This window comes from Castanea sativa, chromosome 11 (genome assembly GCF_040712315.1).
Source record: "Castanea sativa cultivar Marrone di Chiusa Pesio chromosome 11, ASM4071231v1".
Taxonomy (NCBI): Eukaryota; Viridiplantae; Streptophyta; class Magnoliopsida; order Fagales; family Fagaceae; genus Castanea; species Castanea sativa.
In genome coordinates, this window is record NC_134023.1 from 68,354,927 (window position 1) to 68,373,069 (window position 18,143).

Sequence of the window (18,143 nt, forward strand, 5' to 3'; positions counted from 1 at the left end):
CAAACAAAAATCAAAACAAAACAAAATATGAAATTGAAATTCATGAAACCAAAGGAACAAAACCTAGAAACTGAAAATTCCTAATAACGATTCAGTTAGGATCCTATTTTCTTAGCCCTAATTTCTAAATTTAAATCAAGAACCAAATCTGGTGTATCAAGCCAATTGAAATACCAAAAGCCTAAATCATATTTAACTGGCAAGTAAAAAACCCAAAATTGGAAACTTTACCGGTAAAGCTTTTGGAGAAAGACCGGTCCAATCACAGCAAACATGTTCTAGACAGGGGAGGGTTGGGGAAAAAGATGGAGACCATATCTACAAACATTTTGATAGAAAACCCTAAAACTCAAAACAAAAACGAATCAAATCTAAACCTATCCAACAGAGAAAAAAAAAATCAATTAAAAGTAACATTTCATATCCAAATTTGAAAAATGGAAAAAGAACAAATTTACCGGTGTGGTTCCGTCGATTTGGGTGGTTGGTACATGACCTAACAGTTTATTTCTGTGCTTGCTGTCTAGGGAATGGACAATGGCTGGCCTTGGATCTTTCTCCCTTTCTCTTGGGGTCCGACGAAAAACTTTGTTCTCTCTCTTTCTCCGTATACAGGCAATCCTTTTGAATGTAATTTACCCATTTTAAGCAGTTAGTGTTGTATTTATACTCAAAGACCATCAGAATGTTTTAAAGCTGTGATAGGAAGCCTTTTCAAACGATGTAAATCTAAACTAATCTAACTCAAACATGTAAATCAAAACTAATACAACTAAAATAACCAAAGAAAAGTCATATCTCATCCCCAAATTCAGGGGGAAAAAATGTTATATTAAAAAATTTGCAACTCTAATTTTAACTGTGAAGATGAAATTCTTCCAAGCAGAAGTATATTTTCTCTATTTCTTGTCTTCTTTGATTCTTAAATTTATGATATATTTTCAAATCTTTTCCTTGCACTTGTGACTCCTTTTACTTGAAATTTCATGGAATCAAAACAGAACATAACTCTAATCCAAAATCAAAACAACCCAAGTATGCAAATTCGATTCCCATCCAAAATACCCAAAAAAAAAAAAAAACTATTCCTAACCAAAAAACCTAAATCATAACCGAATGAACCATGATACCCACATGTAAATCATAATTAATGCCTAAATTTCAAAAATAAAAAAACAGAACATAACTCTGTCTCTGCCTTTCGACAACAACCATCATATAAGGATTGAAAATAAAAGAAAGAAGCAAGAAAAGAAAAAAAAATGAAATAAAATTCAGAGAATGAAATTGAAACGGTTGATGTTTTAAAGTCACAACCTTTCCAGTTTTTTATTTTGTTAAGAGTAGAAACGGAAGTGCAAAATTAAGATCAATTTTTTTAATGATTTCGGTAAAGCAAAAGGTGTGGTCTTTTGATTCGATTTCGAAGGTTTTTCTTTTATCTTTTCTGGGTTTTGGTTTTACTTTCCATTGTTTTCTAGGCAACCAAACAGATAGAAAATAGTAGAGAGACAGACTTGTTGGGAGGTGACATCAACGGTGCCGCAACTTCCTCTCCTTCGACGATGCTGCTTGCCATTGTTCTCTGAGAGAGAGATTTTTCTTTTTCCTTTTTGTTTTGGGAGAGAGAAAAATAAGGATGCTTTCTCTTTTTTTTATTCTAATGCAGTGTTTAAGGTTTCAGTTTCTAGACGTCTTTTAGCGAAATAGTGTGACTTTTTACATTTTAATTGTAAACGTGGCAAGTTTTTAAGGAGGCTTTTTTCCTAAGTGGTGTTTTGGTACTGCCGAAACAGTATAACATTTCAGTTTTTCAATTTATACGTGGCAGGTTTTTAGATTGGCAGTTTTCTTACATGGCAACACCTCCTTAAATGTAGAAACCAACTTTCTCTCAGTTTCTACTATTATATAGATATAGATACTAAAACGACAGTCAAACGGTGTTTTTAAAAAAAAAAACAAATTGGTTATTTAATTTACACCTTTTTTTTAACTGCAAACGTGGCAGGGTTTAAAAAGCCAAGCATTGTAACGTGCAGCTGTTTTTTTAAAAAAATTGTATACATGTCTGAATTTTAAATAGACAGTTATCCTATTTGTCAACACGTCCTTAAATGCAGGAACCAACTTTCTCTTAGTTCCGTCTATTATATATACTAGCGTTTAACCAGCGCAATGTGCAAGATCATTTTATGAATTAGAAAAAAATCAACTTAACATATTATACTTAATGTGATTGTAAAATATGGAAGTGGGTGGATGGTTAGTTGTTCAGATAATGATGCTAATGTGCATGTGTTCTTCTAAAAGACAAACATAACCTGGCATCAACACATGATCTAGAAAAAAATGTTAATTTAAATTCCATAAGTTATAACTAATTGGTTCAAGGTTTTTTTAAAGGTTGTGGGTTCAAAAGAATATAGTTATTGAAGTATAAAATAAGTAGAGGAGATATTTGGCTAATAAAATCAATTTGTAAAGAAAAAATTTGTTGCTAAGTGTATAAGATACGCTAGTTATCAAGCTGTTTGTTTATTATTTTAAAATGCAATAATTAACCCAAAAATTTCCATATTTCCATTTATAAAAAAATTATTATTACTATACATTCTAAAGTATGCATGCTTATGAAATCTGGTTGCGAACACAGATTTGCATGATCAATAAAGATTTTCCTTTTATATTAACAGTTGTCCTAACAACATTTATTTGAAACTTAAATATGAACAAAATAACATACTTGTTCGTAATAAGTGTGTGTGTGTGTGTGAGAGAGAGAGAGAGAGAGAGAGAGAGAGAGAGAAGTCAACACCTTTTCTCTCTTGCTATTTTGCTTGAGAAAGGACCAGGAACAAATAGAAAACATTATGAATGCAGTTGTCACAATTGTGATTACAGTAGTTTTTGTAAATTGTTATTAAACTGTATTTCAAATCTCTTGTTAAATAAATTAAAGACACAACCATTAAGTCCATCAACACATATTTGGCAGCTATGTAAATGCAATAACAAAACTCAAAACAATAGAAGAGACATCTTCTTGGGTAGTGTCCTACACAACCTTATTAAGCGCATCCCTTTTCTGAGATCCAAATGTCCCTTATAGTGAAATAATTGGAAAATGGCCATTGAATGTCTTTGCATTTTAATCAACCTCAAAGCCTGTATAAAATTAAAGAATAATTAGTGTTATAATTTTTTATAAATTATATCTTCAAGTGACAATCTACCAAACTCATCCATCTAAATCCACATATCCAACTAATTTTCACAATCTAAGCAATAATTACGTCAAAAGCTATGTGTCCTATATTAGATTATTAGAGCTATTTATGTCAAATTAATTTCCATTCTCAAATAAAAGACAAGGCATTGTCTAATTCCTAGTTTTATAATATTGAAATCAAGTTAGAGCATATACATAGCATTCTGTATGCAAACTTCAACCAAATCACAAAGAAATAACTTGGAGTATGAGTCAAACCAATTTTTGCAACTCCTTTCATTTAGTCATTTCTTATCCATTCGTTTAGCAGTTCAACTATTTCAAAACAACTTGAAGAACTTGCTTTTTCATTGCTCAAATACACTATGGAAGGCCTTGCTCTCATTTTGTTTCTACATTGGATAGTCACTCTCCTTGAATATGATGTCTACTTCAAAAGTAACCATTAAGAGACGTGAGCACTTAACAGTACTTCAACAATCATCAATTTGCATATTTTAAATAAGTATCATGCAACATAAACATAACATGACAGATAATGTTCATAAATCATTGTTAAGAAAAATCTAATGCACCTATTTTCATAAAAAAAACTTACCATGATACATACAGTTCTTTTAGGCAACCAATCATGGGCAGGGGGCCATGCAAGCAATTCCTTCTGCCAAGGAATTTAGTACATTCTAAGAAACAAAAATGTTAGATCCCTCATAACTAAAAAGCAATGCTCTACTAACTGGAACTCATAAGAATTAAAGAATTCACACAAAGTTGTAAAGCAATCTCTTGAAAAACTAATATACAAACAAACAAAGGGTAAACAGATGCAAGATATGACTAATCTAATCCTGAACAAAAATTAAAGCATAATGGCATTAAAATTAGATAACTTTGACCTGTATAAAGAGAACAGGAATCTTCACATTCCCAAACCATGTCTCGTGTAATGATACCATAGATATTGCTTTATCAAAATCACGAACAGACTTTGCCAATAAAGCCTTCTCCACATCAAACCCTTTCGCTTTGCCTTGAAATAGTTCCTAGAAGTTAAGTAGACATTAAACATAAGTTATTCCCAATTAAAAAAAAAATAAGCATAAGTTATTACACTTAAATGGTGGCCAACACAATTCAAAGCATACCACATCAAGCACTTGATAGTTAAATAAAAAAATAATTAATCAAACTCATTATAAAAAGAAAAGGCTAAAGGAATCATTAAGAGGTTGATTTGCCCATGAAGAAAAAATCTAAAAGAACGAAAAAAAGAAAGGGAAAACTATTTACAAAGAATTGCAATTGTTGTATGTTTACCTAGCTAGGCTCAAAGCCAAAATCCAAATAAAATTTTGCAACAATAAAAACATACAACTTCATATTAATTGCAAATCATGCACCTAAAGATTCAATTTATCAAGAATTCAATAAACACTATTGCCACATCTATCTTAGTTCTGGACATTTAATTTACACATAAACCAATAGCAACCGCAATTAGCTATCACGGTTACTCAATGCTATGAACCTATGACAATCTTGACCCAAGCATTCTCCTTCTAAAATCTCATTTCTTTCCTATAAACCAATTGAAGAAGAATGATCCATACATACTAAGAACTACAGTAATACAGAGAAACAAAAATGCCTATATTTAGCTGGAATATTGCGAGTAGAATAACAGAGACAAAGGCAAAAGCAAAACTCAAATGATATGATCCCTAGAGGCTAAGAACTACAATAATTCTTTGCATCAGAGTGGTAAAGGTTGAGCATGAGAAAATCAATTTACAGCTATAAATAATTATAGATATAAACATGTTTGGAACTCCATTTTAACATAGGAAATTACAAAAGGCTATGGATATAATTTCTATGATAGTATTTGCTGTTGAAATTGTAACTTGGTCTAAAATATAAGTTATATAACTTAATTATATATAATTACGCAGGATGGGCATGGTATTAGATATTATAAATTTGAGGCAAAGACTCAGAGAGAGGGTTGAGAGAGACTTAACAAATAGCAAGCTTTAATGAACACTTTATCACTATGCAAAACTAAAAGGCATATTACAGATTTTAAATGAATTTTAAGTTCGATGATACAAAAAAATTCAATACCAATGAATGAAAACTTTTTTTTTTCCTACAAAAGAAACAAAAAAGTGGTATTACAACAATTCTCCATTTATGGCTTGAATGAAACATACAAAATACAGATTGTGTTTGAACAAAGTAAATTAGTAAAACAACAAGTTATTAGCTTCCAAAATTAAAACTTAACTCCTAATCCTTTACAGCTAACATGAATAGTGGAGCAATATCATGCACTCCACATTCTCTGAGATGTTAAGCTCCAACAAATTACATCAGATGTAATCCCGAAAACAAATTTCTTTATTTATGTATTTATATATATTTTGGCTTGTTGTAGACCTACTTCCTTTGTAACTGAAATACTCCATGCTAGTCTCAAAAAAATCTAAATACAAAAGCTGCTGCTCTTGGCGTAATACGCAAAGCATCTAAATTTGATTAGCACTTATCTTAAATAAGTAAGATTGACGAATTAATAAATTTCTACTTGACATACCAGCATTTTTTCAAGATCAGAAAAGGGATATTACCATTCATCTCTTTGAAGGCTTATAAGATGCAAAGATAAAATGCATATGGTGAGGCTAAACTATCTACAATACAAAAATAAATATGAACATAGTGAGTCTACACAATCTAAGCTACTCCACATCAAACACATGGCGAGGAAAACCATCTAAACAAAAACTAATTGGAAAATTACATTTCAAACAAAACATACATACACGCATTTATGTTACCAATTTCAGCATGTAATACAAATTTTGAAGAGTATCAAACCAAACCCATTAAAAAAAAAAGTGAATGATTGATGTTTTTTTTCTTTTTTTGCAACAATTAGGAAAGCAGCCATTTTCACTATATTCAATCCTCAAATAATAGGTTGAGTCAAAATAATAAACAAATAGATAACATATCTTTTTTTATTTCAATGCCTTAAAACAAAGATTTACCAAGCAGGTAACTAAATTCGAATGCTTAAAACAACTGAAACTAAAACTCTTTTCAACTCTCAACGCATCTGTTTGGCTGCATTGTACTAAAACAGAATAACAATGACTCAAAATTCAAGGAATTCACCCCTAACATTGTGATACAATAATTGTTCAATACCTATAGTATTACATGCAACAAAAAAAAATTCTTATATATATATATATATATATATTTTTTTTCTATTTCATTAATTATTTATCTAGATTTCTGTCAACTGTATTTCTTTTGTAAAATAACCCTAAAACTAATCATAAACTAATCTCAAAAACCAAATCTTGCTGGACTTTGAACATATAGCACAGATTATCCTCCCCTTCCTCAACAAATGCCCTCACATTTCATTAGCCAATTAATAGTAAAATTTAAATTATGTAAATACAAAATGAACCATTTATTAACAGAAGAATAAATTAAGAGCCAGAAAAATAAAGGGGGAAATTTGTAAAATACCTTTCAAAATCTTACAGTCTCTCTATCTCACTCAATTTTCTTTTTCTTTTTTTAGATAATTTTTGCTGCTATGTATATTGATTCAGTTGTTTTAATTATTTTTAAAAGGTAGAAAAGAAGCCTTGTTTCCGAGTATTTCTGCAAACAGGGAAAAACTTGATTAGTAAAAGCTATGGTTACAGATGCACACCGCCAATGAGAAAAATCAAAAACAAAAAATTCAACTTCGGTTCTGATTCTTCACCCTTTCTTTTAAAACGGTGGTGAACCTTTGGTTTTTACAAAAACATTTTGGGGGTTGTAATGCTATGTTCCATTTTAATTTTTTGATTCAAGTTATTGTCAAGTTATTGAGTCATATTTCAATCTACGAAATTTTAATTCTCTTTTACTGGACTCACTTTTTTCAGATCTCCAATTGAAACTTTCAAATTGGGCGAAGGTGAGTTATTCAGAAAACTTTCTCAAACACCTCACACAATCGCACATCTTTAGAGAAACAAAAGAATGGCTAAATTAATCTATAGAAGCAACGTTCTGCCTAGGTAGTTACAAAAAAAAAATTCTGTGGTTTCATATCTCTTCCCCAAAAAAAAAAAACTTCCAATCAGGAACAAAATTCTAAGCAAAAAAACAATAATCGACAAAAGAAAACCCAAGAAATTGTAAAGATAAATGGGAACGAAGAACTCTCTCTTTCTCTCTTATTTCTCTGTTTTTGCCCTCTCCAAACCTAAATCATATATAACCCCAAATTTCAAAATATCAAATCAAAACCTAAAGTTTCCCAAATACCTACATAAAAATCAATCCAACCAAATTTCTCCAAAACTAATTCATTTTTCATACCCAAACCCAGATCTAAGAAAGAAGGAAAAAAAAAAAAAAAAAAACACTTACCGGCGGTAGTTCTTTCAATGTCTGTCTCCTTCTCATCTATGTATCGCAAGGTTTATTTTTTTCTCCTTCTCTATCTCTGGATCGCAAGCATCGGTGTTAAGAAAATTGCAAAGGAAGCGAAAAGAACCCTCTCTCTTTCTCGGCCTCTCTCTGTTTCATCGCCCTTCTCTCTATCTCTGTATCTCTATTTCTCTTTCTTTTCTCTCGATCTCTCTCCTTTCTCCGTGTAGCCATCTTTTTTTTTTTTTTTTTTTTTAAGCGGTTAGTACCCTTTTATACCAAGAGGGCTCCAACAGTGTTTTAACTGAGTGAAACATTAGAGTTTATCGCTTTTAAACGGGGTTATAACGTTACCAAACTATGTAATTTATCATTTTTTTAATTGCAGACGTGGCAGGATTTAAAAAGCCAAGCATTGTAACATACGACTATTTTTTTAAAAACTGTATACGTGTCAAAATTTTAAATAGGCAGTTATCCTATTTGTCATCACGTCCTTAAATGCAGGAACCAACTTTCTCTCAGCTTCGTCTATTATACATACTAGCATTTAACCCGCGCAATGCGCGGGAACATTGTACATATTTAAAATACCATCAACTTGACATAACAATACAATATAATACATTAAAATATATCCGGGTAATGTAGTACATCTATTCATTTTATAGACTGATTAAATTTTGTATCTCAATTATAGCTATACTATCTAAAGAACAATAATATTTACAACATTAATTTATTTATTTACAATATAACTACAGAGAGTATAAAGAAAATGAATTTAGTTTAAAAATAAATTAATTTTAAAATTTAAAATTAAAAAAAAAAATCGTATAAAACAACATAAGCAATGATCTTAGCATGGTCTACAGACTTGTGGAACAGGGGTATTTGATCGAAACCTAATCCATATCTTATATTGTGGGTTCTTGGTCCATGATAGGCAATATCGGCATGCAAATCTACAAAATGATCTCCACAAAAACAGAAAAGGAGAGAGTTTAAAATGAATGATTATGTAGTAATCATAACTATTCTGTTTAGATGGAGAAGAATTTTAAATGCAGTTAACCTCCTACTTTTCTATAAAAATTATAAAATCATAAATGCAATACAAAACAAACATCAACTGATTTGATCTATTTGTAATAAAAATAGAATATATGAAGTATTTACGTCTATACAATGCTCTACTTACATCTAGAACAACATTAACATTTTGTTCATAGCATTTATTGATTTGTAGCATGGGTTCTTGGTTTATGATATGCAATGTGGGCATGTAAGATATACTGAAATGCAGGCAAATCTGCAAAATCACCTACACAAACATCAAAAGAGAAAAAAGAAAAGAACAAGAAGAAAAAAAGAGAGTTTAAAATGAATGTTTGTGTGGAAATCATATTTGTTCAGTTTGGATGGAGATGAATTCGAATTGCAGGTTCAGTTCCCTCCTCCTTTGAGTTTGTAAAATTTACAAAATAATAGATGCAATTCAATCAAACACCAATTGAACTCCAAATGTTTTCCTTGTTCAGGGCAGGCAATTGTTATTTGTCTAATACCATTTTGCACTCCAATTTTCTTCAATTGAACAAAGACACAGAGAAAATGATAAGATGGCAAGAATGACATTAACACATTGAGATGTAAGCAAGATCTACCTAAAACCCCCTAACCATAACTACAATTAAGCAAACAACATTAGGTTAAATTACAACTGAGTTCAAAACTGGAATCACAAATATTATATCACTTGAATTTCATGTTGATATAAGTCTTAGGATACTCAGAATATCCTATGACAAAACCGAAAATTTAATGAAAAGGATGGTATAAATAAACTAAAACAAATCCTCCAACAATTATAAAACTATAACCCGAAATATAGAATATTAAGGTGGTGTTTGGTAAAGTAGTTTGAGATGAGATTTTTGTAGTTTTTTGAAATTTGTGTGGGTGAAAAAGTGTGTGGAAATGTGTGTAAAGTTGTTTAAAATGTAAAAATGTGAGTTTGAAATTGTGTAACAAACAGTCCCTAAATCTCTCATAATCTGAAAGAAATCAAAAAATAAAGTAAATAACAAAAGGGTATGATGAAACGAACTTGAGAACTGTTTACCTTTGTTTTACTTTTTAATTCTTAGCACCAAACAGATTGCCAATCTAATTTTAAGAATGGAATACAATTTTAAAAAACTCTAAAACCGAGCATTGTAAACAATCAAATCAACAGTTAAAAATATTTTAACAAATAAATCTCTATCAAAACGTAAAAGTAAATAACATTATACTTTTAAATTTCACAGTTTTAACAAAGTGACAAATCCTTCATACTCTCACTTTTTAAAATTTTGAAATATGCAGCAAAAACATGCATGTGCAGAATTTGGTTAGAAGCAAAAAAAAAGCTTGTAATGTCGAATGCTCATAGGACCAAGACTAAACTGTTTTAAAATGTAAATTCAATGTTCAGCAAGCATTTGATTGTAATTTTAGCGGTTTTTTTTTTTTTTTAGTGAGAGGCTTTCAAACAGTGTTGTAGCAGTAAAAGTTAAAATTTTAAGATTACTGAAATGATGTATCTTAAAGCTGTAAATAATCTGCATATCAATAATCATGAACATATATAAAACTGATTTAATATCAAAGATTGGGACACACACAGCACATTTAGAAACACATACACAGGAGAAAAAACGAATAGATCATTTACTCAAAAAAACTCAGATGTCAAACACTTAAAAGCAACAAAAGAACACCACAAATTTATGCAAAAAGCCATGCCTATATAACTATTAAATCATCCAAATGCAGCAATATTTGAAGCAATTTTAAAGATTTTTTCCTCCTCTCAGTGGCTCCCACTCATCTTTTTCTTTTTTCTTTTTTCTTTTTTCTTTTTTCTTTTTTTCAAATCTATTAATCATTCTGCAACATGAAAATCACAATCAATACGTATACTTGTCAATTGAAACAGTCCAAAGTTTACTGCCAACAACGTAGGAGTTATAGCCGTAACTGGAGATTGCGCTAACTTCCATAAATATATGTACTTTGCCTAAAAAAGTCTGTAATTCCACACCACCAAAAAAAAAAAAAAAAAAATTCCAGGTTATCTTTAGACTTTAGACTACAAAGATCTAATTCCATCCAAACCAAGAAAAGAAGACAAACTATACTTCATCCAAAAAGTTTTTTATAAAGAACATTATAATTTCAGATTTCAAAATCCAATAATTTCAATCCCCCTTACAAATAATAGAACAGGTAAGAGGGAAAACAAAACTTGACAATTAAAGTGAAATGATTTTAAAGGATTACTAACCATTAAAACTCATGTAGGATCTCATTTTGTGGGTGTTTCCACTTATAGGGAGGAAAAGAGTTATGAGTCAAAATTCCTAAACTGACAACAAACCATAATTGAAGAGAATATTAGGAAAAGAAATTAATACCTTTAACTCTACTTCTGCTTTGATGAAATTAGAGGTTATAGATTGTAGAAAGATTCCACATCATCTCAGCTAAAAAAGAAATCGAATGATCTAAATCCAAAAGAGATAAATTCAACACAAACCCATTACCGAAAATACTGAATAAAAATAGTCACATCAGAATTCTGAACCGATTAGTTTTTTTATATTGAGAAACTTGAAATCAGTGTTTTAATGAACCTGAAACCTAATAAGCATTCTGTTTCTTTACAGTGAAAACCCAAAAAAAATAAAAAAATTCAATTGTAGCAATCTATAAAACATAACAAAAGCAAATATAATTTAATAGGCTTATTGTAAATTAAATTGAGAAAGACAAATTTTGAGAGAAACTAAAAAAACAAATCAAAACCTAACGTAACCCAAATAACTAAGCTTTCAATAATTGTACACTAAACTTTCAGATTTGAAAGCATAAAACGTTAATTAAGGGAAACTTTCCTAATGTTATTAAAACATGTAAAAAAGAGATTATAATCGGAGACCAAAGCATCCAAAGAAAGAGAATAAACAGCCAGGTTTTAATTCAAATTCGAATCAGTGCGTACCTTCAGAATACACCGTTGAAGAGAAGGGATGGGGGCAGACAACTATAGAGCAGAGAAGGGATGGGGTTGAGAACAATTAGAGCAGCAGCTAAGATGAAGTTGAAATGATGGAGTGAAGGGAATTTTTTTGTTTAGTTCCATCGATCTCTTTCTTTTCCTCTTTCTCTGTACAGCAGGCAAGTCTTTTGATTGCAATTTAAGCAGTTTATTTTTTTTATTGATAGTGAGAGGCTTTCAAATGGTGTTGTAGCAGTAAAAGTCAAAATATTAAGATTACTCAAATGAGACTCAAATGCATGGCCCCTAGTCACACGATACTAAACCACATCCATTATAGCAAAGTAGGCACATAAGGTATATAGAGTCAATCCTCTTAAGAGTGGATAATACACAGTTGTGGTGCATGATTAGAATACAATCTGATCGCGACATATCATGAATAGAATACACATCCTGCTGACATAATCGATGCCACATTTGAAGAGGCATTTTTTATTTTTATTTTTTCATTTTTGTATGATACCTAAGATTGTACCATGTGTAATAAATTGGGAAAAAAAATGAATTCAACAAACTATTAAAAAGGTCATACCCATTGTCTGAAGTTAATACTTGATTCTTCAAAAGAATGATAGATTGAACAAATTGAAAAGCATTCCCCAAAGAGATCCACGTTACTTCTAAAAGACCTTGAAAAGGAAAAAAACCCAATAATCTATTGCTCTGTTTTGATCTTTGAAGTATCCAAAAGAGACTGGAACTCACTTAAGGACTTTCATTCCATTAATCTGAGTTTTAACCGGACACCGTAAATAGATCCCCACACATCAATTTAACCAAATACCCAAAACAAAACAAAACAAAACAAAAAAAAATAATAACTCAAACACCTTAATCAGAAATATAACCCAAAAAGTCAAATTAAAAGCAACCCAGCCAAATTATTAAAACCTGATCTAATTTAACCAAATACCCAAAAAAAAAAATCTAACTCAGACACCTTAATCATAAATATAACCCAAAATGTCAAATAAAAAACAATCCAGCAAAATTATAAAAACCTGATCTAATTTAATGTATAAACTGAAAAGCAAAGAGAAAAACTAACCGGTAGCAGTTCCGGTAGCAGTTCAAACCAAATCTCTCTCTCTATTGTTCTCTTTCTCGGTTTTCCTCGTATTTCTACAACGTATCTCTCTCTCAACCGTATTGTGGCAGGAAAACCTAAAATAAGCATCAATGCAACATTCAATTCTATACTTATTTAATCCCAAAGATTTTGTTAAGATTAGAAACAGAAGTACCCAAACTAAAATCAATATTTTTAGTGATTTCTATAATCTAAAAAATCAAACAAAGAAACAAAACAAAAGCAAATATCTAAAATTGAGAAAACAAACATTTTGATAGAGAATCGAAAAACCCATAACAAAAACGAATCAAAACTAAACCTACCAAACAAAAAAAAAATCAATTAAAAGTAACGTTTTATACCCAAACCTACAAAATTGAGGAAAAAATGTACCGTTGTCGATGCCGATTCCGACGATCTGGAAATGGAACGGACGGTGGTCATTAGAGGATAGTATGGATTTTCTTTGCAGGTTTTTATTTATTTATTTATCAGATTGAACGGAGAACGGAGAAAGGAGAAAGACTTAGTAATAGGAGAAAGGCTTCATCGCCTCTCTCTCTCTCTCTCTCTTTCTCTCTATTTCTACCTTATCTCTGTGTGAATATTATTTTAGCCGGTTAATTTTTTTTAATTTATAGGGTGGCTTTTAAACGGTGCTTAAGCAATGCCAAACATCATTTATCGCATTTTAAAGTTATACGTATCAGAATTTTGGGAGAAAATATTAAAATAACATTAATTTTCAAACAATATAATTAGTAGTTAAGGTTTACAAACTATATTTTTTACTAGCATCTCGAGTCTAAAAGACTCGATTTTGGGGCTATAAATCGCGTGGCGACTACTTGGAAATCGAGTCTCTAAGACTCGATTTATATGCTAAACCTTTCTTCTTTTTCCCCTCCATATTTTTTCTGTGTTTCACATTTCTCTCCTCACTACCTCTCTCCATCTGCTTCTTTCTTCCTCTCACTACCTCTTCATTTGATCCTTTCTTCCTCCTCAACGCTAATCTGCACAATGGTCGTCAACCCAGCTGACCCAGGCCGCCGCTCCCAGACCGCGGCGCCCAGGCCGCACGCACCCAGGCCGCGCAAGCCCAGGTCGCGCGAGACCCAGGCCGCACGAGCCCAAGTCGCGTGTGACCCAGGCCGCGTGAGCCCAAGTGGCGCGACCCAGGCCGCGCGCGCCCAGGTTGCGCGACCTAGTTGGGTTTTTTTTTTTTTTTTTTTGTGTGCAGTGGGTTTTGGGTTTTTTTTTTTTTTTTTTTTTTTTGTGTGGTGGGTTTTGCTCAGCCAATTCTATGGTGGTGGATGGATTTTGACGTGGGATGTGAGTTTTGGTGGCTGTAGAGTATTTCTGGGAAGGGATGTTAAGAGAGTTGGGCTAAAATTATTTTGCTGGTAAATCGAGTCTTAGAGACTCGATTTCCAGGTAACCTTCACGTGAAAAAAATGTCACATCAGACATAAAAATCGACCATCAAATACTCGATTTTTAACCCCAAAATCGAGTTTTTTAGACTCGAGATGCTAGTAAAAAATATAGTTTATAAACAGAAACTAATAATTATATTGTTTAGAAATTATTGCTATTTTACTATTTTCTCCCAGAATTTTGGATAGGCATTTTTTCCTAACGTGGCAGAACCTCTTTAAAAGCTTCTGTCTTTTAAAAAATAAAAAAAAATAAAAATAAAAGTTAAAAACCAAAAAACAGAAAATGGGAATGGGTTTGACGATGGCAAAATCCCTTATGTTACCAGGGCATAAAACCCGAAATTATAATTTTTGCATAGAAAAAGGAACAAACCCATCTATTTTTCAAAAGGAGTCAAAGAAGAACCCTAAAAAATTCGGTAGAAATTTTTTTTGAAAAACAGATATATAGAAAAGGAAGATGCTTATTCATGTAGTATAAACATCTAGTCTTAAACGAAAAACATATACACATAGGAGATTTAATATGCTAATCCAAAAAGGAAAATCAATGGGTTTGACGATAGCAAAATCAAGAGCAAAATCCCTTATGTTACCAGGACATAAAACCCGAAATTATAATTTTTGCATAGGAAAAGGAACAAACCCATCTATTTTTCAAAAGGAATCAAAGAAGAACCCTAGAAAATTCGGTAGAATTTTTTTTTGAAAAACAGATATATAGAAAAGGAAGATGCTTATTCATGTAGTATAAACATCTAGTCTTAAACGAAAAACATATACACATAGGAGATTTAATATGCTAATCCGAAAAGGAAAATCAATGGCTAAAGTTTAAGAAAACCAAAACAGAAAAGCACGCTGACCTTTAGGAAAATTTTGTTGCAGAGGAGAGATGAAGTAGAGCAGAAGATCAAATGGCGATGGCCGGCCGTACGAATGTCACTGGATCCCAATTTTTTTTTCCCTTCTTCGCTTTCTCTGAGTCGCAGTATTGGTAGGTGATTTCGTTTAGAGAGAGAAGATATTAAGCGTACTCTGATGAAAAGAAATGGCTAGGGTTTTTTTAACTGCAATGCTTTTTTTTTACTTTTTTTTTAACCGGACTTTATTTTTAATCTACACTTTTTTTTTAATTGCAGACGTGGCAGGGTCTAAAAAGTGAAGCATGGTAAGGTACGACTATTTTTTAAAAAATTGTATACGTGTCTGAATTTTAAATAGGCAGTTATCCTATTTGTCAACACGTCCTTAAATGTAGGAACCAACTTTCTCTCAGCTAAAAAAATTTTGTAGAATTTTTTTTTGAAAAACAGATATATAGAAAAGGAAGATGCTTATTCATGTAGTATAAACATCTAGTCTTAAACGAAAAACATATACACATAGGAGATTTAATATACTAATCCGAAAAGGAAAATCAATGGCTAAAGTTTAAGAAAACCAAAACAGAAAAGCACGCTGACCTTTAGGAAAATTTTGTTGCAGAGGAGAGATGAAGCAGAGCAGAAGATCAAATGGCGATGGCCGGCCGTACGAATGTCACTGGATCCCAATTTTTTTTTCCCTTCTTCGCTTTCTCTGAGTAGCAGTATTGGTAGGTGATTTCGTTTAGAGAGAGAAGATATTAAGCGTACTCTGATGAAAAGAAATGGCTAGGGTTTTTTTAACTGCAATGCTTTTTTTTTTTTTTTTTTTTAACCGGACTTTATTTTTAATCTACACTTTTTTTTTTTAATTGCAGATGTGGCAGGGTCTAAAAAGTGAAGCATGGTAACGTACGACTATTTTTAAAAAAATTGTAGACGTGTCTGAATTTTAAATAGGCAGTTATCCTATTTGTCAACACGTCCTTAAATGTAGGAACCAACTTTCTCTCAGCTTCGTCTATTATATATATATAGATATAGATATAGATTATTTTCCTCCCTCTCGTGCATGTTACACATGTTGACACACAGTAACAACTTTTACATGCAAAACATCACCCCATCTAATTGTCATGAGACAAGAACTGACATTCAACGTGACTCAGAGTGTTCACATGTCTTGTCTTTGTTATCTTTTTCCAAACTTTTCCAATTACAAGAGCATTCCTAACTGAAAATGTAATCCCATCGTATTTTATTATCCCAAAAATTACTTTATCAATTATACCATGTCATTTTACAATATACTTAATATTTTAACTTTTATTTTATAATACAACATATTAAAATAATTAAATTATACAATAAAATAATAAACAAATTATCTATCACTATTTTCTCTCATTTCTGTCATTGCCTTTATGTCTCTCTCTCAACAACCAAACAACCCAATCACTATCACACCACCTCCATGCCCACTACGCCACCATTACCCCCTACCTACCAAAAATCTCATCGGAACCAAAAATCCAAATTAAGAAAAAAAAAAAAAAACTAGCAAATACCCATCAAACCCATTAAAAAAACCAAACAACCCAGTCACCACCATTGCGCCTCCACCATGCCCACCACTGCCCACTGCCCACTACCCACCAAAATCCCAACAGAACAAAAACCCATATTAAAACCCCCCCCCCCCCAAATTAACCCCGATCAAAACCCAGACAGTTGTTGAGCAAAACCTCGACCAAAATCCCACTGGAAAACACACAAAACACAACATATATCGCATCGCCGCTAGATCAACACCGCCATTGCACCGTTGCTAGATCAACACCACGCCGATCTCGTCCCACTCAACAAATTAAACCCATGCCAATCTCGACCTACTCGATCAACCACCACGTCGATCTCGACCCACTCTGCCAGGACCACGTTGCTAAACCACTAGATAACATTGGACCCACGACCACGCCAGAAAAAATGAATCACTGTGAGAGAGATGTGAGACCTAGAATGTTCTGGAGAGAGAGAGAAGATGAGACAATGAAGAGAGAGAAAGTGGTAGATATTTATAGGTGAGAATAAAAAATTATTATTTTGTTTTACAATGCTGCTACAATACCATTGTAAATTTACGATGGTATTGTAGCAGTATTGCAAATTTTTTGCATTTCTAAACTTTTACAAGTTCGGATGGTGGAGGTTTTTGAGAGACAAATGCTAAATAGAGGAAATATATGGCATTTAGCATTCCCATTGTGAATGCTCTAACAACCCATATATGGACAACCCACTTACATTTTAGGTGTGGTCCTTATTAGCCTCTTTATCCCTCATCCTTTTCGGCCATCCATTATGATTATGTTAGACCAATTATGGTACCATTATCTTGGATTTCCTTGATCTGAGTGTACACGTTCAAGAATTATTTATCTAAAAAACATGAATACTAATTCTTCCATTTCTTTCTTTTTCAAAAACTTATAAAGTTTATATACATTGTTCACTTAATTCCATAAAAAAAAAATCCACAAAGTATATTAGAAAACATAGTTATGGACTTTTTTTTCCTTATCAACATAATTTCAACTACTAAATTAATAACATTTGGAGCAAACAAACTGTATTACTATCAACAAAATAAAACATTTCAAGGCTTCCTTAGGTCAAAATAATTTATTTGAATAATAAAACAAGAGGAGAACTTCAGTTATGGCTATGCTGAGATCCATTTCAAAAATATTTGGTATTAGTTTGATGTATAGTAAATACGTTTGTAGCAAACTTGATTCTAACTATTGGTAAAATAATCAAAATGCAATACTTTTCACTACAATCATCACCCATGTCTAATATCACTGACAATAAATCTATCTACTGTGTGGGTCAATTTTAAATGATAGTTGTTTGGTTTTTGAGATTCGTTTGTGGGATGCGATTCGATTAGAGTCATGGTTTTTAAGTTCATATG